Raw genomic sequence first — 24,803 nt, forward strand, 5'->3', positions numbered from 1 at the left:
GAATCAACAGTTGCTTTATAAAATATTGTTTTTGTAAGATCAATACGCAGCTTCAAAGAAACAGTTGAAAGCCTCCTGCAATGCTTAAGAAAGCTCCAAAATCACAATTACAAGAAGGAATTGCTCACAGGCTGTACCCGAGATCACCAGCCCAAGGAAGCTTAGGTCTTTCATTGCCAGAGAAACTTCTAAACAAATCACTGCTGATTGCTAAAGTTTATATCATAATCAAGCTTCGAAAAATAATCATTCTTTTAATGCAATTGAAAACATATTTTCTCTGTTATTTTAAACTTTTATTTTCCCTTTACGAAGGGAAGAAAATAAAACATAAAAGCTACAAGTTGAAATTGTTGCAGCGCAAGAGGTGATAAAATGTGTTCGGCAATCTGCATGTCATTAAGTTGCGGGTTCATGGTGGCCTTACAGTTACTGGAGAAGTGTGCTGATTAACTCTTTCTGATGCCACTGGTGCATTCAATTCTCCTAAGTGCTCTTAAAGCAAAACTATAATGGTTTAAGGTGAACATTATTTTTAAAAAATGTTTTTGCCTCCAAATGGAGGTTTTATACTTATTTTACTATGCACATAAAATATTTGCTTTACAAATAAACATATGACACAGGGTGGCAAAGAATTTACTAAGCATTGTAGAATTTTTAATGAGAGAGCACAGCAGAAGATGTCTACTTTCACACTCTTTCTGTGATTGAAATTTCATATGCAGCTGTCTGAAAAAAGCAGACAATGAAGGAAAAGAAAGGGGGAGTGACTTATTTGCAGCTTTTAGTTGTGTGTCAACTTTGGATTAAGCTATTGTGTTCTGTAAACAACATTCATTTTCAGCAAAGCAGGCACGGATAACATGGAAAATGTGAGGAGAAGCCTAGGAATCCACCTGCTTGCTGAGAATGCAAATACAACATATTTTATGCAATATTTAATATTCTAGATAATAATAAATAACACAAATGCAAATTCCCTTTAACAATGAACACTCAGATTTCAGCTTGGTACTGCATATTATGTGGATTATACTGTAACATCTCCATATTATAGTGTTTCCCAATAAATTGAAGAATTGTGGCAGAACCTGTGAGGTGCTACCCGCTGCCTACACTGCCAAGCACTTAGGCAAGTAACATATATATCTTTTTACCAATCCAACTCACTGTCAAAAAATGAAATTGCAACTAAAGGCAAAACCTTTTTTATTTTAGATAGAGTGGAGGGGGATTAGAAAACCTGTCAGGTTCTTAATGCCATCTGTGCCACCGTATTTGTCTTGTTTATATTACTAATAAAGGTGAAGTAAATCCAAAATTTTAGGTTGTTACCAGAAAAGGGATAGAAGGGAAATTTTCCAGTGGGGACACTAGTTCTGGTCACCCTGGTGACAACCAGGGATTCCCTCACTTCGGAAGGATTTCCTCTCAAATCTTATTTTGGCTATGTAACAGGAATTGAAGTGAAATCTCCCCAATGACTTACAGATGGCAAAAAAAAACACTGACAGGGGTCATAACCCTTCTCCATTTACGCTATCCAAAATGAAAGAAAAAGGTTTGCTTTTAGTTCTATTTAAGATCAGTTATTAGATGCAAATGTTTCCAATGTCTCAAAACAACATGAAAGCTTTTTTTTATTTTGCATGCTCCATACCATATGTTTAAATGCAATATATATATATATATATTTATATATATATGCAAAATATTTCAAATAAACAATCAGCTATCCATAATGTGTTATAAGATATGTGTAGAGACTAAAGCAGCCCATAGATTATACTTTTTTATTTCCTTTCACCACAGGTGGAAGAAAATTGCTTGTGTAGCTGAGTGCTGCAGCCAGCTTCTCTCCCCTCTCTTATTGCTGTCCCCTCCCCTCCCCCCTCCCTCCTGGCTGAGAGCTTGAGCCAATGAAGGAGCAGGAGAATTTTAACCAATTGGAGCATGAGAAAAAAAACTTTCTGTGCTGTAGAGCCTTGTGGGAGTTGTAGTTCTTAAAAGGGACAGCTCAATACAAGTGAATGGAGAATGGAGGGACTCTAAGCTATAAGAGCCAGAGTTCCAGCAGACGGAGGAGGAGAGACTGGGCTGTTTTTGAAGGCAAAATCAGAATACTAGGAGTCTTTTGCCGAAAGAAGCCATGTAGGACATCCTACAGCTGTACCAAAGATAGAGGACCACACACAGGGAATTTGCTGCCTGATTGGGTCTGCATCCTTCAAAGGAACAACAGACCTGCTGCTGTGGCTGTCAGCACTTGTCAGAGACCGAGCCAAGTGATTGATCCAGCGTTAAGAGACTGAGCCTCTGGGACCTGACAGCTAGAATTGCTAATCACCAAGAGTGCCTCTAGGAGTGGTGAGAGGAGAGACAGCTTTAATCCCTTGCTACACTCAGTTCCACATAGACTGTTCACTACTTAGCTTCCCCAGCAGCTATACACCACCTACTCTAAGTGAGAAACTCTTGCATGCCAATGACAGAAGGGCCCCACCACAAGTCGACCAACAACCTTATGGCACCAGGTGTTTTCTTCCACCATATAGGGGTAACCTGCTTAGGAACATTTGCTGATACAGATATCTAGGGTATCACTATAAAGTGCCACCAGAAAGAAGAAAAACCACCTGTGCTCAAAAGACCGATTCTGGCATATGTGGATAGGTCATTATAAACCTTTACATTCAATCCAATCAGGCAATGCTGTGTGTAGCAATCGTGCACACAGAGACGGATACGAACCTCCATTTTGGCAAAGGACCGTCCATCTTGTACAATCATATCTCTCTCCCTCTTTCCTCATCCCCCTCCCTCTCTGTTGAATGACATGTGGTCTGTTTGATGCAGAGTTCAAAAAGGCATCGAAATCCAGTGGGAGGGCGTCCTGGCTATAAAACCTCTCCAGCTAGGTGCCTAGCTGTCTGTTCGCTGTGCAATCTGGGATATCGTAAAAGTGTAAACCAAGTCCCTCACTGAACTTCAAAAGACCTTCCAAGGGGGCGTAAAAACAGACTTACTTTTAAAAACTCACTTTTTCATATAAGTTGATATCTTCACGTAGGACATAATTACCTAAACATGGAGTCCATATTCGGATGGCTCAATTTGAGACCATTCTCCTGGTATGTTGCACCCCTTATCTGACACATGTAAGAGAGCAGAAAATTATATCTTCTGAACCATTCAAGTAGATATTACATGTTTCATCTCTAACCATTCCGCAGATGTGGCTGAGTATTAATATACTAGTGCCCAGGCTGGCAAATGCCCTGCGAATGAGTTATGAATCATAATAGCAGCTACAAGAGTTTCTAGTCATAACTTAGGGCTCCACCTACACTTCCCTCCTCAAAGGAGACGATTGGTTTCACTGCTCTAGGGAGACACCCTGCTGAGATCCTAGAAAAAGGTTGTTATGCTTGGAGTGGTGTGTGTGTGAGAGAGAAAAGAAGAGTCTCCTGTTTTTATCATCGAAACTGACAGTAGAGACAAGAAATCCTTTTGACTTATGAAACTTAAAGCTGCTTAAACCAAGGCTGACTGGCAAGTACTTTAACCCTCTAAACTCCTTTCTGTTATCTCTTTGCTGTGCTATTGTTCTCTGTATATTTATATATATATTGGCTACATCTTTTTCTGTAAATATTTTTATTGCACCCTTTTGACCTTTTAGTAATAAATCTTACTTTCTGAAAGTGTTGAACTGTTTCTAAAGCTCTTTAATGCAAATTATGAATTCATGCTGCTGAAGAGCACTACTGTGTGTGTTTAATCCTCTCTATAAACTGCCTGCAGTGACAGTGGTATACAGATGATTATTTCAACTGTCATAGTGTTATTGCTGATATTGCCAAGTTTCCTCTTTCTCTATACAAAAAGGAGGTGGTGGCAGTGTGAAGGGTTAATTGCGTAATTAACCTGACCAAATAACAATCGCTTCCAGGCTGCCGGTACACAGACTGTGGTCCATTAGCTGGAAAATCTGTGTGCAGGGCGCAGCTGGGCGTGGCATTGTTACGCATGTGACATTGCGGTTTTAGATTGGCTAGTCCTTCGGTCACGAGTTTGGTGAGAAGGGTGGGGGTCTGACGCCGCGATCACCACACTGTGCATTCCCCTAGGGGCTGGGGAAGCCCATATAGACTCTACAAAATGAGAAAAAGAAAGGGGCTCACAAGCCTTGCATATACCTCAATAAAAGTGTTTTGTTAGTAAAATGTAACAGATGTATACTCAAAAACGCCAAATTTCACAAGCATATCATGACCAACACATGCCCATGAGTACTGTTAGAGTCCCACATACAGTGTAGTGATTATTTTGTAATCACTATAGAGTGCACTGAAGAACATTATCATTGAGTTAACTGGGTCAGACTCCATTCATAGTTATCTCAATTCAAATTCAGACAAATGTTGCTGCAGTTTAGTTATTTCCCTCCATCATAGGCCAGTGTTCTCTTTATTAGTTCTGCAACATTGAAGTGTTCATTGTTTGATGCCAAGTATTGAATTGTTCACTTGCTTTGATATAATACACTTACTTAATTTATCATTTTGTAGTCTTTGGCCTAATTTCCGTGTATTATTATACATCTTTGACTTACTAACGCTTAAATTATCCAGGTATGAGTGGTCCTCCATTGCTAACCGGGGGTGTCAGTAGGGGCTGAGCAGTTTTAAGAGCCGTGGCTGAACAGAGGACCCATCATCACCAGTGGCTCTTACGGAGGTAAGCGCTACAATCGATTCCCTCATCAACACAGTCAGTGTTTTTACAATATATACAATATATAATTTTTCCACAACACTCAAAATTGGTTGGTTATATCTAAATCATATGCAGATTGTACAATACAGGTTACTCTTACATGGCAGCTTATAACTGCAGGGTTTTTTTTTTTTGGTAAAATAAAAAAAAAAAATTGTCTTTTGTAGGTATATGAAGTAAGTATGTTTATTACCTTAGCTATTGTTGCATTCCTTAAATTATAAGATGCCAGAATGTTTTGGAGTTAGTAATAGAAAGCAAATCACATAAGCACACAAAACTAATAACAAAGCTGATAACCAGAATGAAAACCACACACATCTCATCTGCTTTATGCAGCTTGCATCCATGTCTACACAAGAAAACAAGTGGACAGAATTATTCGACACCTTCATGCTCATCAAAGCAAAGCCAGACAACAATTGCAGCCATTCATACTGGTTGTTGATGCTGATTTTCCAGTTCAGCGATATGCAGATGAATCTCATTTATTATATCAACCAGTGAGCATTTCAAAAGAGTACAAATCAACATTTTTTTGTGGTACGCAGACATTTTGGACATCTCAGAAAATTCAGTGGTTTAAAGCATGGATTTCATTTTATTAAATGTATGTTTACCAATTGTGATGATAGGGAACGAAGATAAACTCCTAGTCCAGAGTGATCAAAATTCAATCCATTGCCCATTTGGACATAGAAGGCATTTTTTGAAAAGCTCTTTTTAAACTTTTTTTTAAGTCAGTGCTGCTCTCCTCCTCCAGTCTGTTTCAGTTACTCCAGCATCAGCTGCTCTAGACTGGCTTCCTGATAGTGATAATGGTAGACCATGCTGCCACAATGTGAGCTGGCACTGCCACCGTCTTTACCAGTGGTGCATGTGACAGGATGGCAGTGCAGGAGCACAGTTAGGTGACAGTTGTCACCCCATAACAGAAAGTTCCTGAAAAGGAATTGTCATGGATGGATTGCCAGATATTCTGTTAATGAAAGCTGAAAATTTAAAAGAACTGAAAACATCTTTTGACATTTCATAAGCTTGTTACAGCTTACACCCTATTCCAAATTATTATGCAAATTCTATTTAAGTGTCACAAAGATTAAATATTTTGTTTTTCAGTTTAACTCATGGATGGCATTGTGTCTCAGGGCTCTTTTGATCACTGAAAACAATCTCGGACACCTGTGATAATTAGATTGGCAGGTGAGCCCAATTTAAGGAAAAACCACATTAAAGGACGGTATTCCACATTATTAAGCAAAGCACCATTTTCAAGCAATATGGGGAAGAAAAAGGATCTCTCTGCTGCCGAAAAGAGTGAAATAGTTCAATGCCTTGGACGAGGTATGAAAACATTAGATATTTGACGAAAACTTAAGCGTGATCATTGCACTATTAAGAGATTTGTGGCTGATTCAGAGCACAGATAGGTTCGTTGCAGATAAAGGCACATTGAGGAATATTTCTGCCAGATCCATGCATCGGATCAAGAGAGCAGCTGCTAAAATACCATTACATAGCAGCAAACAGATATTTGAAGCTGCTGGTGCCTCTGGAGTCCCACGGACATCAATGTGTAGAGTGCTCCAGAGTCTTGCAACTGTGCATAAACCTTCTATTTGGCCACCACTAACCAATGCTCACAAGCAGAAACGGCTGCATTGGGCAGAAAAATACACGAAGACTAATTTTCAAACAGTCCTGTTTACTGATGAGTGCCGTGCAACCCTGGATGGTCCAGATGGCTGGAGTAGTGGATGGTTGGTGGACGGCCACCCTGTTCCAACAAGACTGCGATGTCAGCAAGGCGGTGGTGGAGTCATGTTTTGGGCCAGAATCATGGGAACAGAGCTGGTTGGCCCCTTTAGGGTCCCCGAAGGTGTAAAGATGACCTCTGCAAAGTATGTGGAGTTTATGACTGACCACTTTCTTCCCTGGTACAGAAGGAAGAACTATGCTTTCCGTAATAAAATCATCTTCATGCATGACAATGCACCATCTTATGCTGCAAAGAATACCTCTGCATCAATGGCTGCTATGGGGATAAAAGTAGAGAAAGTCATGGTGTGGCCTCCATCCTCCCCTGACCTCAATCCTATTGAGAAACTTTGGAGCATCCTCAAGCAAAAGATTTATGAGGGTGGGAGGCAGTTTACATCCAAACAGCAGCTCTGGGAGGCTATTCTGACATCTGGCAAACAAATTCAAGCAGAAACTGTCCAAAAACTCAAAAGTTCAATGGATGCAAGACTTGTGAAGCTGCTATCAAATAAGGGGTCCTATGTTAACATGTAACGTGACCTGTTAAAATGTTTAAAAAGTTAAAATGTTGTTAAAAGTTTGATTGAAATAGCTTTTGATTTCAGTAAATATGCTGCAAACACAACAAATGACAATTTTCAGTTCTTTACAACCTATAAAGTGTTTTGAAACTTACTGTGTGTAATAATTTGGAACAGTGCATTGTAAGTTTTTTATGTTTCAAAAAAATACTGTTATCATTAGGAGGTTTGTTCAATAAAATTTGAATTGTACTCTTAATAGTTGATAACATGAGAATTATGCTGACTGTTATTTACATAAATTATTTAGGTAAATGAGGAAAATATAATTTGCATAATAATTTGGTACAGGGTGTATATGAGATTTTAGTGATTGGGTTTAGAATGATATTTGATTCATCAATGAAACTGGACATTTTGTTGCACAATATTCACTGGGACACTGATGTTGTACCAAGGTGATGGTGGGGAGGTGGTATTTCCCCTACATAACCCCAAAGGACAGCAGTAGGACATTTTTTTTTTCACCAGTCTCCCATTCAGACCCTTCTGTAGAGAAATCCTAACACTGATCAAGACACATCACATGGGAACAGGCAATGATCACCGGAATAATCACAGTGAGAATGATAAAGCTAGGAGTGTAAATTTATGCCAGTGTTAGATTTTTTTGATCAACCTGCAGGCTGAATGAAAACATTCAGATTCTCCCATCCACAGCATATAGCATGGATGGAGGAATCTTCTTCTGGGGCTACTGTATTTTGATAGCCACTGTCTGTCAGAATATCAAAACAGCAGGTATTTGGTCAATAATTTTTTCTCAACGCCTTTGCTTTTTTTAAACAAAGGATGTTGGGCAGGAGGTGGCCGACAAGGCACCCATATAGTGAATTTTGCCAGGTCCTCAGGAACTGGCTGAATTTTGTATAGTGTGTACCAAACTTAATTATTCAGTTGCATATCATATGAAGCACATACATGAGAAAGACAAGTATTGTGAAGAATTTGTAGGTGTTGCTCCCAATAAATGAGCCTATAGCAAAGTTGGCTAAGTGGCATCCTAATATAGTGCATTTGACAGGGATGGGCTCACCGCCTGATGGAGACCCGCCAACCACACCTGAACTCTGTTACCACCTTCTTCAAGGCAATGGCGCAGCTGTACGATGACCCGCATCAAGCAGCCTCAGCTGAGGCAGCCTACTATTCCTTACAGCAGGGACGCCGGGCTGCGGAAGATTACACAGCTGAATTCAGTGTTGGAGACACTCAGTGGAATGACGCAGCCTTGCGTCATCAATTTTGGTTGAGCTTGTCTGACCCTTTAAAAGATGAATTGGCCAGAGTAGGAGTACCTGACTCCTTGGAAGACCTAATAGATCGGGCCATCCAGATCGATCGTAGGTTGCGGGAAAGGAGACAGTAGATGTCCAGCCAGGGGCCGAGACCCAGATGGATGCTGCCAAGGGTACCAGTCTTGCCAAGGTCAGTGATGGAAATCGGAGTCTGGAATCATCGGATGGGGTTGAGCCCATGCAGCTCGGTCTGATGCGGCCGTCCCTCTCAACGGAGGAACGTCAGAGATGTCGGTCAAACAATCTATGCCTCTACTGCAGAGCAGCGGGTCACATGGTGCTCTCCTGTCCAGAGAAGTTCCGTAAGTCCTCTTCTATTATTTCTGCTATGTCTACTGTGTGCACAGGCAACTCCACTCACTTGGCTGTGCTGGTGTATTTTCAGCTCCCCGGAAGATTCGTACAGGTGACAGCTATTATTGACTCCGGGGCGTGTAGCTGCTTTGTTGACTTTAGCTTCGCAGCCCAGCAGCAGATTCCTTTGCTCACCAAGGAGCATGGCCTGAACATTTTTTTGGCCGATGGGTCTCGAATTAAATCTGGGACGGTAGATCAGGAGACCCCTCCTATACACACCACAGTGGCATGACATCATCAGGAGCTTCTCCGTTTGGACGCCATCGCGTCCCCCCATTTCCAGTTATTTTGGGGCTTCCTTGGCTAAGAGCCCACGACCCCCAAATTGACTGGAAGGCCGGGTCGATTCAATTTCACTCACCCTATTGCCAGGAGCATTGCTTACCCAGGTTACCACTAGAGACACCAACCTTATTAAGTGTGAGTACTGATACCGAGTTAGCCCAAATTGTGCCCGCGGCCTATCATCAGTTTCTTGACGTGTTTAGCCCTCAGGGGGCAGATATTCTTCCCCCGCATCGGGCTTACGACTGTCCCATTGATCTTCTCCCGGGTTCTGAAATACCATTTGGCCGAATCTTTCCCCTGTCAGAACGAGAGCTGGGGGTACTGAAGGAATATATTGATGAGAGCCTTCGGAAAGGGGTTTATCCGCCCTTCCACATCACCGGCTGGGGCAGGGATCTTTTTTGTTGAGAAAAAAGACCAATCCCTGAGGCCGTGTGCTGATTATAGGGACTTAAATAAAATCACAGTCAAGAACCGCTACCCCCTTCCCTTGGTCCCTGAGCTGTTCCAGAAATTGAAGACATAATGATGCTGTCAGGTCATTATGTAGTGTTTGTAGCAGAGAAAGAAGCATGTTTTTCATGGAAATCTCTGTGATAGGTTGGTCAGAAGCAGGATAGGATTCGATTAAAGATGGAGCATTAGCTGTCAGAATTGTAGCTGAGAGAGAAGGTTGTCTGTCAGAGGGTGATCCTGTGTCCAGTCTGGGCCTGGATTTTGCAGGGCTACTGGATGTAGGAGACGGGGGGGAGAAGACTCATCCAGATCCCCTGGATATAATGATCCCTTCAGCCTGGGGAATGGATTGTATTCTGCCTGGTGTGCTGCATTCTCTCCTTCATGTGCTGAGAAGCCGTTCTGTGTGCAGCCGGCGCCATCTTGACTGAAGGGGCTGATTGCAGGGAAGAAGCTTGTCATCTTCCTTGGATGCCCTGGAGTTTTGCAGCGTCGGGTCATAGCCAGGGGTTAATGCTGCTCCCTGTGGGGTTTATACTCTCTGAGGTTGTAGTGAGCCGCTAACGAGCTGGCGGATGGACGGAGCTCACCTCACTGAGCGTCCATCTCCGGAGCCGGCCGCGCATGCGCCATCCCTGATGGACACTTTAAAGCTATCAGCTACCATATTACATCTGTAATTGCAGCACCTGGCAATTTTACTGGGAATTTTTCCATCTCTGAGATGTTATGTGACAAAATGTACAGAACTGTACAATCTGTACAGCAAATGAAGAATACAAAACTATAAAATGTAAAGTTCTTATTTGTTAGGAAGCTGAATGATAAGAATTATTTGTGGTGTAGTAGTAAGTATTTTACTTATGTTCTGATGATTATCAGAGATCAGCAGTCATCTTGTTCAACTCATCAAGTACTTTCTTCTTAACAATTCATACAATACCCACTTTTACCATGTAAATTTAAAAATGTGCTTTACAGTAAACTAGGTTTATTTAAGACAACACATAATTTTTACTGTGGGCACCAATCACCGCAGCACAGTGAAATAGTTTGTGCAGCGCACACAGTTGGTCCTGTTACCTCCCAGTCTAAAAAATCTTATTCATCTGCTGAATATGCTACCTGGTGCCACAGAGAGGCTGTGTTATTTAGTATGACTTCTGTGCTGCCATAAGACTGTGTAATACCTGAACTGTTCTTATTGTGCTTTGGTCCACAGAACCACTGCAGTTTATAGTGACACAATTGTACAATCTTTGTGATTATGTCTAATGCATTTGAGTGTGCATGACTCTACAGGCTCTAAGGTTGGATTTCAACTAGAGCCTGTAGGCACGCAACTTTAAGTCACTTTACGTGTCACCCTTCTGCTAAAGCACGTCTTTTATGCAACGCATTTAATAATTTTCCTGGCCCTAACATGGCTTAGAAAACTGTAATAATGTGTAAATGGCCTAGTATGAGGATAACTATTGAAACACAGTTTGCTGCCTATTTTCTTCAGCCTTATTTTACCACTTACTGAGCCTTATGGTAATCTGGCAAGACTACTCCTAAAATATAAATAAGAAATACAAAACAAAACACTATTCTAAAGGCTCTTATGTTCTCTGTAAGATGACATCAAACCATCACCACCACCACTTATTTATGGTTATTCATTGGACATAATAAACTAGTCCTTGATATTAAAATATCAAATATACAAACAGAATTCATAAATCCATCTCTTAATGTTACATATAAATGTCATGTGTCATAGGTCAGACAGTAAAATACATTATGCACTAACTAACCATGTGGCAAAATAAATTGAAAATGTTCACAGCATAAGGATGATTAATGATGTAAACTGCTGAACCATAGTGGCAAAGTTCGACAAGCCAGTGTTTGTAATTCTTCATCTCTCATTTCCTTCTTTTCATAGAAAATCAATTGATCTTCTCGCTGGGGATTCATGTTCAACATCAGCTTAGCAAAGGCCTCTCATTAGAAAGTCTCAGTTCATTTAAAAATGGATGTCACAGATTTGACATGGAGGAACCAAAACCAGTCTGTAACTAGGACATGGGAGTGAGGGGAGTATATGGACCTTGAAATTGAAGATAGTACTTTACCAAATTCATGAACCATTCTAAGTACGTTCAAAACCAATTTAAATAAAGATCAACTGAGACATATATATATATACAGTGCTCAGCATAAATGAGTACACCCCAACAGATTTGTCAGAAAACCTTTATTTTCCTTTCAGAATCAACATTTTCTATGGGACACTATACTACAAAATACTCCCACAAATGCGGGCCATTAATTGCAAGCAAGATTTGTTAATTTGCACACACAAAAACGTATTTTTCTTAACAAATTCATTCAAGACCATGTTGCAAAAATAAATACACCCCAATGAAAGTCTTAGGAGCAAAGCTAAATTTTCGACAACAAAATCCTAATTAACAAGAATTCAACTACAGGTGAGTCTAATTATTCATTTAACAGGTGTCCAGCAGACAGATTATTATAAAAGGGTGTTACTTAACAAAGAAAACCCCTTCCCATTTAATGCTGTCAGCAATGGTACCACATAGAAGAGAAATGTCATAAGGCCTGAGAAAGAAAATAATGTCTTTACACAAGAAAGGTGAAGGCTACAAGAAGATCAGCAAAGCTTTACTTATCAGTCAGAATACTGTAGCAAAAGTGATACAAAAATTTAACAAAGATGGAACTGCAACCATCTCACAGAGTTTTCCTGACCGTCAAAGGAAGCTAACACCTCGACAGGAGTGTCTTCTGATGAGAAGGGTTGAAGAAAATCACCATCACCAACTTCACTGTAGATAGCTAAAGAAGTAGAAAGCGAAACTGGGGTGATTGTTTCCCGTGACACAATACAATACACTGCAGAGGAATTGCATGCATGGTGTCTTCCATGAAGGAAGCCTCTCCTAAAGCCCATGCACAAAAAAGCTTACCTAGAATTTGCCAGGGCCCATGCTGAAAAAAAAGAAGACTAACGGGACTCTGTACTCTGGAGTGATGAGACCAAGATAAATGTTTTTTGAACTGATGGCTTCAAAACTGTATGGCGTTGCAAAGGTGAGGAGTACAAAGAAAAATGCATGCTGCCTACAGTGAAACATGGTAGTGGCAATGTCCTTCTGTAGGGCTAGATGAGTGCTGCTGGTGCCGGGGAGCTGCATTTCATTAATGGTATCATGAATTCACAGATGTGCTGTTCTATATTGAAAGAGAAGATCCTGCCATCACTCCATGCCCTTGGTCGTTGTACACTTTTTCAGCCTGACAATGATTCAAAACACACAGAAACAGGGTGAAACTGATTCAGTGGCAAGTATGTCACCTGATCTGAACCCAATCGAACACCTATGGGGAATTCTGAAGAGACAAGTTGAGCTTCATTCTCCATCCAGCATCCAGGCTCTAAAATAAGTCATTCTTGAAGAATGGAAAAAGATAGATGTTGCAATATGTCACGAACTTGTTCATTCTAGAAGTCTTGGTGCTGTCCTTACAAATCATGGACGTCATACAAAATACTAGATGTAGTAGTTTTTGCTGCGTGGTGTATTGATTTTTGCATCAACTAATTTGAGTAATCTAAATTGAGTTTTGTAATCTAAGTTATATTATTACCTTACTTTCATGTAATGAGTTAAAACAAATGTTCTATAAAACTCAGTTTTGTCAAAATATTGGAAATTGTTCTTGTGTTTATTGAGATATTGATAAAAAATCTTATTTTTTAAAAGCAGTGTACCTATTTATGCTGAGCAATATATATATATATACAGTGGGGATCGAAAGTTTGGGCACCCCAGCTAAAAATTTGTATTAATGTGCATAAAGAAGCCAAGGAAAGATGGAAAAATCTCCAAAAGGCATCAAATTACAGATTAGACATTCTTATAATATGTCAACAAAAGTTAGATTTTATTTCCATCATTTACACTTTCAAAATAACATAAAACAAAAAAATGGCGTCTGTAAAAGTTTGGGCACCCTGCAGAGTTAATATCTTGTACTGCCCCCTTTGGCAAGTATTACAGCTTGTAAATGCTTTTTGTAGCCAGCCAAGAGTCTTTCAATTCTTGTTTGAGGTTGTGACGGAGGAAAGGCAGGACAGAACACACAGAGAGGATGACAGATGCACAAAGCTTTATTGAGACAAACAGACGGCAGTCCTTCAATACGTTGGGTGGCAGAGAGGGTGGATTTGCCACTCAATGGTAACGAGGGTCCCCACCCACTTATAGTCCACTAGGAGAGCCAAGGGGGTGTCCCTGTAACAGGGGTAGTCCGACACAGGAGAGGGGTGCGAGGAGTCACCACCGTAACAGTTCAGGTAACAGTGGGGAAGCAGGTACTCACGGAGAACAAGGGGTTCAGTCCAGGCAGGGGATAGATCCAGGCAGATTCACGGGGACAGCAGAAGATTCCTCCACAGTGCAGGGATTGCAGGCAACACAGACAGTCCAGGAGATGAGGAGGAGGACGGGGGATGAGAGGAGCTGGCGCTCAGCACAGCCGTCCCTCACACACACAGCCAGGAGAACACACAGGGGGGTTTCCTTGCTCTCTCTTAAGTATTGAGCTGGTAACCTGATACTTCCTGTCGGGTTACCATGGCAATGGGTCCTGTCCAGAGAGTTCAGGAATTTGGCATGAGGGGGAAGGGAGGAGGGGTCCAGAGTAATTTAATTAGGCCATTTGGCCTAGTGACACAGGGGACAATTGGAACAATACAGAGCAGGACTCTGAGGGCATGTGATACAAGGCATTAATAAGGGGATTAATAATTGGCAGGCTCCCATACCGCGACAGAGGTATCTTTGCCCATTCTTCCTTACAAAAGTCTTCCAGTTCTTGGAGATTTCTGGGCTGTCTGTCACGCACTGCTCTTTTAAGGTCTATCCATAGATTATTATGTTATAATTATGTTGAGGTCAGGAGATTGTGAAGGCCATGGCAAAACCTTCAGTTTACGCCTCGTGATGTAATCCCCCGTGGATTTCGAGGTGTGTTTAGGATCATTATCCATTTGTAGAAGCCATCCTCTCTTTAACTTCAGCTTTTTCACAGATGGCATCAAGTTACCATCCAAAATTTGCTGAAATCTTATTGAATCCATTTTTCCTTCTACTCGTGAGATGTTCCCTGTGCCACTGGCGGCAACACAACCCCAAAGCATGATTGATCCAACCCCATGCTTAACAGTTGGACAGAGGTTCTTTTCATTAAATTCTGTGCCCCTTCTTCTCCAAACGTACCTTTGCTCATTCCGGCCAAAAAGTTCAATTTTAACCTCATCGGTCCACAGAACTTGTTTCCAAAATGCATCAGGCTTGTCTATATGTTCATTTGCAAAGTTCAAACGATGATTTTTGTGGTGAGGACATAGAAGAGGTTTTCTTCTGATGACTCTTCCATGAAGACCATATTTGTACAAGTATCTCTTTATAGTGGAATAATGTACCACAACTCCAGTGTCTGCCAGATCTTTCTGGAGGGATCGTGCAGTCAAACGTGGGTTTTGAATTGTTTTTCTCACAATCCTGTGAGCTGTTCTGTCTGATATTTTTCTTGGTTTTCCAGATCTTGCTTTAACTTCCACTGTTCCTGATGACTGCCATTTCTTAATTACATTCCGAACAGAGGATATTGACATCTGAAAACGCTTTGCTATCTTCTTATAGCCTTCTCCAGCTTTGTGAGCGTCAACTATTTTCAGTTTCAGTTTTCTAGACAACTGCTTAGAAGAACCCATGGTGCTGATTAGAGATGAGCGAAGTATTCAAAAATTTGATTCGGCTGATTCGGCAAATTTCAGGAAGAAATTCGATTCGATGCGAATTTATTCGCTACGAAGATGACTTATAAAAAGGGTTTCTAGGCTTCAGAGAGCCTTTAAATTAGTGCAGAACACTGTACCTTTAATTTAAATGCCCTTGGAGATGAGGAAGGAGAAGGAGAAAGAGAAGGATGAGAAGAAGGAGAAGGAGAAGGATGAGAAGAAGGAGAAGGAGAAGGATGAGAAGAAGGAGAAGGAGAAGGATGAGAAGAAGGAGAAGGAGAAGGATGAGAAGAAGGAGAAGGATGAGAAGATGGAGAAGGAGAAGGATGAGAAGAAGGAGAAGGAGAAGGATGAGAAGAAGGAGAAGGATGAGAAGAAGGAGAAGGATGAGAAGAAGGAGAAGGATGAGAAGAAGGATGAGAAGAAGGATGAGAAGAAGGAGAAGGATGAGAAGAAGGATGAGAAGAAGGAGAAGGATGAGAAGAAGGAGAAGGATGAGAAGAAGGAGAAGAAGGATGAGGAGAAGGAGAAGGATGAGAAGAAGGAGAAGGAGAAGGAGAAGGATGAGAAGAAGGAGAAGGATGAGAAGATGGAGAAGGAGAAGGATGAGAAGAAGGAGAAGGATGAGAAGAAGGAGAAGGAGAAGGATGAGAAGAAGGAGAAGGATGAGAAGAAGGAGAAGGAGAAGGATGAGAAGAAGGAGAAGGATGAGAAGAAGGAGAAGGAGAAGGATGAGAAGAAGGAGAAGGATGAGAAGAAGGATGAGAAGAAGGATGAGAAGAAGGAGAAGGATGAGAAGAAGGAGAAGGAGAAGGATGAGAAGAAGGAGAATGATGAGAAGAAGGAGAAGGAGAAGGATGAGAAGAAGGAGAAGGAGAAGGATGAGAAGAAGGAGAAGGAGAAGGATGAGAAGATGGAGAAGGAGAAGGATGAGAAGAAGGAGAAGGATGAGAAGAAGGAGAAGGAGAAGGATGAGAAGAAGGAGAAGGATGAGAAGAAGGAGAAGGATGAGAAGAAGGAGAAGGATGAGAAGAAGGAGAAGGATGAGAAGAAGGATGAGAAGAAGGAGAAGGATGAGAAGAAGGATGAGAAGAAGGAGAAGGATGAGAAGAAGGAGAAGGATGAGAAGAAGGAGAAGGATGAGAGAAAGGAGAAGGATGAGAAGAAGGAGAAGGAGAAGCAGAAGGAGAAGGATGAGAAGAAGGAGAAGGAGAAGGATGAGAAGAAGGAGAAGGATGAGAAGAAGGAGAAGGATGAGAAGAAGGAGAAGGATGAGAAGAAGGAGAAAGATGAGAAGAAGGAGAAGCAGAAGGAGAAGGATGAGAAGAAGGAGAAGGATGAGAAGATGGAGAAGGAGAAGGATGAGAAGAAGGATGAGAAGAAGGAGAAGGAGAAGGATGAGAAGAAGGAGAAGGAGAAGGATGAGAATAAGGAGAAGGATGAGAAGAAGGAGAAGGAGAAGGATGAGAAGAAGGAGAAGGAGAAGGATGAGAAGAAGGAGAAGGATGAGAAGAAGGATGAGAAGAAAGATGAGAAGAAGGAGAAGGATGAGAAGAAGGAGAAGGATGAGAAGAAGGAGAAGGATGAGAAGAAGGATGAGAAGAAGGAGAAGGATGAGAAGAAGGACAGTTCTGTGACAGTTTCTGTCTATTTCTGACAGTTCTGGGACATTCACTCCATACAGCGGTTTCAACCGCTGTATGGAGGGAATGTCATAGAACTGTCAGAAATAGACAGAAACTGTCATTTCTGAATGTCCCAGAACTGTCAGAAATCGTCTATTTCTGACAGTTCTATGACATTCCCTCCATACAGCGGTTGAAACCGCTGTATGGAGTGAATGTCCCAGAACTGTCAGAAATAATCTATTTTTGACAGTTCTGGGACACTCACTCCATACAGCGGTTTAAACATTGTATCTATTTGTTTCCATAAATGGATCCATTTGTTTCCATAAATGGATCCATTTATGGAAACAAATAGATACAATGTTTCAACCGCTGTATGGAGTGAATGTCCCAGAACTGTCAGAAATAGACTATTTCTGACAGTTCTGGGACATTCCCTCCATACAGCGGTTGAAACCGCTGTATGGAGTGAATGTCCCAGAACTGTCAGAAATAGACTATTTCTGACAGTTCTGGGACATTCCCTCCATACAGCGGTTAAATGGTTTCAACCGCTGTATGGAGGGAATGTCCCAGAACTGTCAGAAATAGTCTATTTCTGACAGTTCTGGGACATTCACTCCATACAGCGGTTGAAACATTGTATCTATTTGTTTCCATAAATGGATCCATTTATGGAAACAAATAGATACAATGTTTCAACCGCTGTATGGAGGGAATGTCCCAGAACTGTCAGAAATAGACTATTTCTGACAGTTCTGGGACATTCCCTCCATACAGCGGTTTCCGGCAAAAAGTGTATGTGCAGAGTTCCTCTATTCTGCAGATACACTTAGAGGAGCTCTGCAGATACACTTAGAGGAGCTCTGCACATACATCCTCATCCTCAGAAGAAGAAGAAGAGGATGAGGATGATGAAGAAGAAGAAGAAGTAGGATGAAAATAAGAATAATTCCAAGCCGGCAAAAAGTGTATGTGCAGAGTTCCTCTATTCTGCAGATACACTTAGAGGAGCTCTGCAGATACACTTAGAGGAGCTCTGCACATACACTTTTTGCCGGCTTGGAATTATTCTTATTTTCATCCTACTTCTTCTTCTTCTTCTTCTTCTTCATCCTCATCCTCGTCCTCTTCTTCTTCTTCTGAGGATGAGGATGAGGATGAAGAAGAAGAAGTAGGATGAAAATAAGATTAATTCCAAGCCGGCAAAAAGTGTATGTGCAGAGCTCCTCTAAGTGTATCTGCAGAGCTCCTCTAAGTGTATCTGCAGAGCTCCTCTAAGTGTATCTGCAGAGCTCCTCTAAGTGTATCTGCAGAATAGAGGAACTCTGCACATACACTTTTTGCCGGCTTGGAATTATTCTTATTTTCATCCTACTTCTTCTTCTTCTTCTTCATCCTCATCATCCTCGTCCTCTTCTTCTTCTTCTGAGGATGAGGATGAAGAAGAAGAAGAAGAATAAGTAGGATGAAAATAAGATTAATTCCAAGCCGGCAAAAAGTGTATGTGCAGAGCTCCTCTAAGTGTATCTGCAGAGCTCCTCTAAGTGTATCTGCAGAATAGAGGAACTCTGCACATACACTTTTTGCCGGCTTGGAATTATTCTTATTTTCATCCTACTTCTTCTTCTTCTTCATCCTCGTCCTCTTCTTCTTCTTCTGAGGATGAGGATGAGGATAAAGAAGAAGAAGAAGTAGGATGAAAATAAGATTAATTCCAAGCCGGCAAAAAGTGTATGTGCAGAGCTCCTCTAAGTGTATCTGCAGAGCTCCTCTAAGTGTATCTGCAGAATAGAGGAGCTCTGCACATACATTTTTTGCCGGCTTGGAATTATTCTTATTTTCATCCTACTTCTTCATCCTCATCCTCTTCTTCTTCTGAGGATGAGGATGAAGAAGAAGTAGAAGAAGAAGTAGGATGAAAATAAGATTAATTCCAAGCCGGCAAAACGTGTATGTGCAGAGCTCCTCTAAGTGTATCTGCAGAGCTCCTCTAAGTGTATCTGCAGAATAGAGGAACTCTGCACATACACTTTTTGCCGGCTTGGAATTATTCTTATTTTCATCCTACTTCTTCTTCTTCTTCATCCTCATCCTCATCCTCTTCTTCTTCTTCTGAGGATGAGGATGAGGATGAAGAAGTAGAAGAAGAAGAAGAAGTAGGATGAAAATAAGAATTCCAAACCGGCAAAAAGTGTATGTGCAGAGTTCCTCTATTTCTGACAGTTCTCTGACAGCTTCTTCACATGTACAGCGGTTGAAACATCTGTATCCTAAATGGAAACTAATAGATACAATGTTTCAACCGCTTTACATGTGTTCCTTCTGTCAGAGAACTGTCAGAAATAGCGGAGCTCACTGCAGGGACACTTTTGCCGGCTGATCGGGAAATATTCGATTCGCGCACCCGAAGTAGACAAAATTTCGGATTCGACGCGAATCGAATATTTCCCGAAATTCGTATCGAATTCCGGTTCGCCTGGTTCGATTCGCTCATCTCTAGTGCTGATTGTTGGGGCAAGGTCAGATGAGTCTGGGCATTTAAAACCTTTGAGATTGACATCACCTGGTCTTCCCAGACGATGATTGAGAACAATCCATGACACTGGCAGGTCTCAGCTTTGCAAAGGGGGCAGTGCATGCTTTAAATTCTGCAGGGTGCCCAAACTTTTGCAGACGCCATTTTTTTGTTTTCTGTTATTTTGAAAGTGTAAATGATGGAAATAAAATCTAACTTTTGTTGACATATTATAAGAATGTCTATTCTGTAATTTGATGCCTTTTGGAGATTTTTCCATCTTTCCTTGGCTTCTTTATGCACATTAATACAAATGTTTAGCTGGGGTGCCCAAACTTTCGATCCCCACTGTATATATATATATATATATATATATATATATATATATATATATGTATTACAGAGTAGCTCCAGGCAGAAATACATATACACTGGTGTGCAGGAAATATTGTCACTTTGCACATCTTAAATGTTGCTCCTAAATTATTAACCTTACCCTTAAAATGAAACCCTTTGATGGGTTAGTGACTGGAGGACGCTGGTAATCTTTGCATCCACAACTTGGCCATACACTGGTAGAGTTTAATTCAATTTTGTTTGTTTTAAAGAAGAATTCCAGATATGGATATTATATATCAGGGGTGGACTGACAACTCATTGGGCCCCCGGGCAGTAAGAGATAATGGGGTCCCCTGTGTCCTTGCCTAAACTCAAGCATACCCACACAACACCCTACCTACATATTGCAGCTCAGCTGCATAGAAGGGGAATTTAAATATTTACTGCAGCAAAGACTACATGAATGTTTCCGGCTTCTTTTCATAAAGCCACTAGGTACTTCCAGGTTTAAAGATGGGTGCCATGTGGGGAAAGTGAAAGAGAGAGGGGAGTGAGAGAATGAAAAAGAGGAGGGGTGTATGAGAGAGAGAGAAGTAGGAGGAGTGAGAGAGGAAGGGATGAGAGAGGAGGGGTGTGTTTTAAATTGCGCTAAAAATTGGGCATGGCTTAAAAGGGATGTGGTTAAATAGTGTCTGAGATGACTTATATAGTGCAGAATGAGGTAATGTTAAATAGGGAATGTACAGTGTGGAGTGTATGACAGTGGGTAGTATGTACAGGGAGAGGAGTGCGGAGTGTATGGCGGTGGGTAATATGTGTAGGATGGTGTCAGTAGGTGGTGTCAGTAGTTCTTCATTTATATTATTATTATTTTATTTTTTTTTACAATTGTATTATTTTTTTTACAAATTAATGTTTTATTATTTTTATCATTTTTTTTCAAAATGCTTTTGGGTGGCCAGTGGATGGTGTCAGTAGAGCAATGGCGTGGGTGTCAATTTTTTTTAATTTTTATAATCTAATTTTGAAAGGAAGGGAATAGATGGAGGAAGGAAGGAAGGAAGGAAGGAAGGAAGGAAGGAAGGAAAAAGGAGAGATGGAAGGAAGGGGAGGGAAGGAAGGGAAGGAAGGAGGGGTGGGAGGTAGGAAAGGAAGGAAGAAAAGGGAGGGAGGGAATGGATGGAGGAAGGAAGGAAAGAAAATGGGTGGATGAAGTAATGAAGGGGAAGGAAGGAAGGAAGGAAGGAAGGGGAGGGAAGGAAGGGAGGAAGGAAGGAAGAAAAGAGATGGAATAGATGGAGGGAGGGAGGGAGGAAGGAAATGGATGGAGGAAGGAATGAAGGAAAGGGAGAGAACGAAGGAGGGGAGGGAGGAAGGAAGGAAATGAAAGGAGGGGAGGAAGGAAAGAAGGGAGGAAGGAAGGAAGGAAGGAAGTAGGAAGGGAGGAAGGAAGGAAGGAAGGGAGGAAGGGAATGGATGGAGGAAGGAAGGAATGGATGGAGGAAGGGATGAAGGAAGGGGAGGGAAGGAAGGAATGAAGGAAGGAAGGAAGGAAGGAGGGGAGGGAGGAAGGAAGGAAGAAAACAGAATAAATAGAGAAAGGAAGGAAGGGAAGAGAAGGGAAGGAAGAAAAAGGGAGGGAGGGAGGGAGGGAGGGAGGGAATGGATGGAGGAAAGAATGAAGGAGAGGGAGGGAAGGAAGGAGGGGAGGGGAGGGAGGGAGGAAGGAAGGAAGGAAATGAAAGGAGGGGAGGCAGGAAGGAAAGAAGGATATGAAAGGAAGGGAGGGAGGAAAGAATGAAGGGAGGGGATGGAGGAAGGAAGGAAGGAAGGAAGGAAGGAAGGAAGGAAGGAAGAAAGGAAGGAAGGAAGGAAGGAAGGAAGGAAGGAAGGAAGGAAGGAAGGAAGTGTAGGAGGAATGGAGAAAGGAAGGAAGGATTGAAGGAATGGGAGGGAAGGAAGGGGGAAAGAAGGAAGGAATGATTGAATGACGAGGAGGAAGGGAAGGAAAAAATTAAGGGAGGGGATAGAGGAAGTAATGAAGGTAAGGAAGAAAAGGGATGGAGGGAATGGAGGAAGGAAGAAAATGGATGGAGGATGGAATGAATGAAGGGGAGGGAAGGTAGGAAGTGAGGGAGGAAGGAAGGAAGAAAAAGGAGGGATGAAATAGATGAAGGAAGGAAGGAAAGAAAGGGAGGGAGGGAGAGTGAAAGAAAGGAATGGAGAGAGAGAGGGAGGGAGGGAAGGAAGGAAAGAATGAAGGGAGGGGATGGAGGAAGGAAGAAAAGGGAGGGAACCTCCCGGACCCATCGCCCGACTCACTCTGCCACCACGTGAAGTGACAGGTGAACTACTTCTGGGTCAGGATTCTGAGTTTGCCTCCTCCTCCGCTCCCCACACTCTCACTGGACAGTGATTCTCTCACGGGCCCCCTACTGACCCCGGGCAAAGCCCGAATGGTCAGTCTGCCCCTGTTATATATACAGTTACGTTTGTCTTACTTGGACATATGTAACTACTTATAAACCATACCTGGCATACCATACAGGGTTGTTTTTTGAAGACTGCACAGAAACACCCCTTTTTTTTCATCTTTGCTTGTTTCACAAACAATTTATGTCAGCGACATGGTGGTATATGTTTCAGTGCACTTTATGTTTTATTTATTTTATCTCAAATGTTTTTGGTTTATTATGCACAATGATTTGTGGCATTTGATTGTAGCACATAGATTGTAAAAGATTTATTTTGATGATTTAGGCTTGGTTCACATCTGTGCGGGTGGTGCCATTGCGGATCCGCACAAAAATCCATGCAGCCGCACCACCCGCACAGAAGAATGCAGACCCACGGGCGGGTGTAATTAATTCTAATGGTACGCCGCCCGCATTAAAAATCACAACTGCACTGGGAACCGAGGTTACAGTGCGGGCAGCGGTTTCCAAAGAGGTGCAGGGACTTCTTCCCTGTGTGTCCCTGGGCACGGGAGCCCATTCAAATGACGCACGGCCGCATATATGTGAACCAGGGTTTAGAGTATAAGAGCATTTTGATTTCAGCTGCTCTTGTGCATATGAATATTCACCCTAGCGCAGGTGTATAATATATAATGTATCTCGATACCATAAGACCATTCTTATTATTATACAGGATTTAAACATGACACCTTACTAGCAGTAAGCCTGCTTATAGGAAGATATGCCCTCTATACCGGTTCTACTGACAATTTAAAAATTTCTATTTTTTTCCTCTTTTCCATTGACAACAGTCACCAGGACTATTGGGGAGTACACAGTCAGCATTTAAAATGTAACATAAGTTTTTACTCCTACCCTCTCTATCCAAATGTTTTCATAAATTGTTATAGATACATTTGGCAGATTAATTCAATAAAATGTGCATTATCTACACTTGGATGTATTTTTTTCTACAGAAAATCTACATTAACTTATATTACTATTTTATATTTATGACTACTTTTAAGTCTTCTTTATCGCTGTTTTGAAAAAGTAACCAGATAAAGCAACTGATAAAAAATGATTATTAAGCAGGAAAATCTTTGTGCTTCCTTTGAAATTTGTGATTGATGCTTTTTAAAAAAAGCATTCTTTTCCTAGCTGAAAATTGAAACGTTGAGCAGTCCTCACACCCCCTCAAAATACTTAACTTGTTCAGCATATGACCTTTACATGACAGAAGAAGAATTAAAACCTTGGACTTTTGGAATGTAAAGGTCTTTCACTGACCTGTAACACTTCGCTGACTGCACGTTGGCATTTGATGTTTTAAGCTTACGTGATACTTGTTGAGATATTTTTTAAAACTCGCCATTTTCCAGTGTCTGCACCTGCTGAAATGGAAAGCTCTGATAACTCTGAAGCTTTCTTTAACGCCTTGATGGAAGTCATATTATGTAAACAACATGGAATGTAGGAATAGATATCCGACAAGTCTAATCTAGACAACTGTGACTGTACAGTTCAACCATGATCTATTACATGGTTCACCTGAAGACCTGTACACCAGAATTCTGCAATCATTGATTTTATTTGTTAAAAGAGAACATTCTACATTTTTAAAGCTCAACTCTAGGGCTGTTTTTTTTCTCTTTATGGCCCCCCCAGGTGTTTTAAAAAATTAAAAAGCAGCTCCAAGCTGTGCCCCACAGTGCTGTGAATGGCCTTCACTGGTAAACACACAGCAAGCAGCAGAAGTCTGGAGGGAGTGAGGGTGACCAACTGATAGGTGGTTGACCCTGGACATTGGACTTGAGGACTTTAAGGCCCCATGTACACGGGACACTTCTGAACGATGGAAACTGCTGGAAAACGTAGGTCAAAAAACATCTGTTTAGCCGCATTTTCATAACGTGTTTATGCGCATTTGCATTTAGAAGCGTTTTTTAAAGATAAGCACAGGAGAACCTCCCAAATGCCCAGAATGCGCTGAAAAGTGGTAAATGATTAACTATTTCAGACTGTTTCAGAGAAATACAGTGAGTTGAAGCAGAGGGAGCAGTATGTGTTGAGATTAGCTTAAGTGTGAGTTGCTCATTAACATTTCTTTTGTTTCCAAGGGTGGGAAGGTGTCTGGTGGAGTGAGTCATTAAGGCCACCTGGCAGGGGGTCTTCATGAGGTATTTGAGGTGTGAATGCTTATTAACATATTTCTTGTTTCCAAGGGTAGGAGAGGTCTGAGGTGTGAATTGGTCATTACAATATGTGACAAGCTTGGTAGGAGCATCCTGTGTTCAGTGTTTTGTCCATTTGAGTACCTTGAAAATGCTTTGCATGCATTTTTCATGATGAAAAAGGTTCTGGACAGCTTCGGGAACTGGGGAAATGGAAGAGTTAAAAAATTTTTTCAACTGCAAACACTTACAAACGCGATTTGCCGTGTTTACAAGCGTTTTGTGTTTTAAACGCTGATAAAATCGACTGCTGAATGCAAGTTTTCTGTGTTAAAAAAAAACACTGT

Source organism: Staurois parvus, unplaced genomic scaffold (genome assembly GCF_062004578.1).
Source record: "Staurois parvus isolate SC_StPar_1 unplaced genomic scaffold, SC_StPar_1.0 ptg000001l, whole genome shotgun sequence".
Taxonomy (NCBI): Eukaryota; Metazoa; Chordata; class Amphibia; order Anura; family Ranidae; genus Staurois; species Staurois parvus.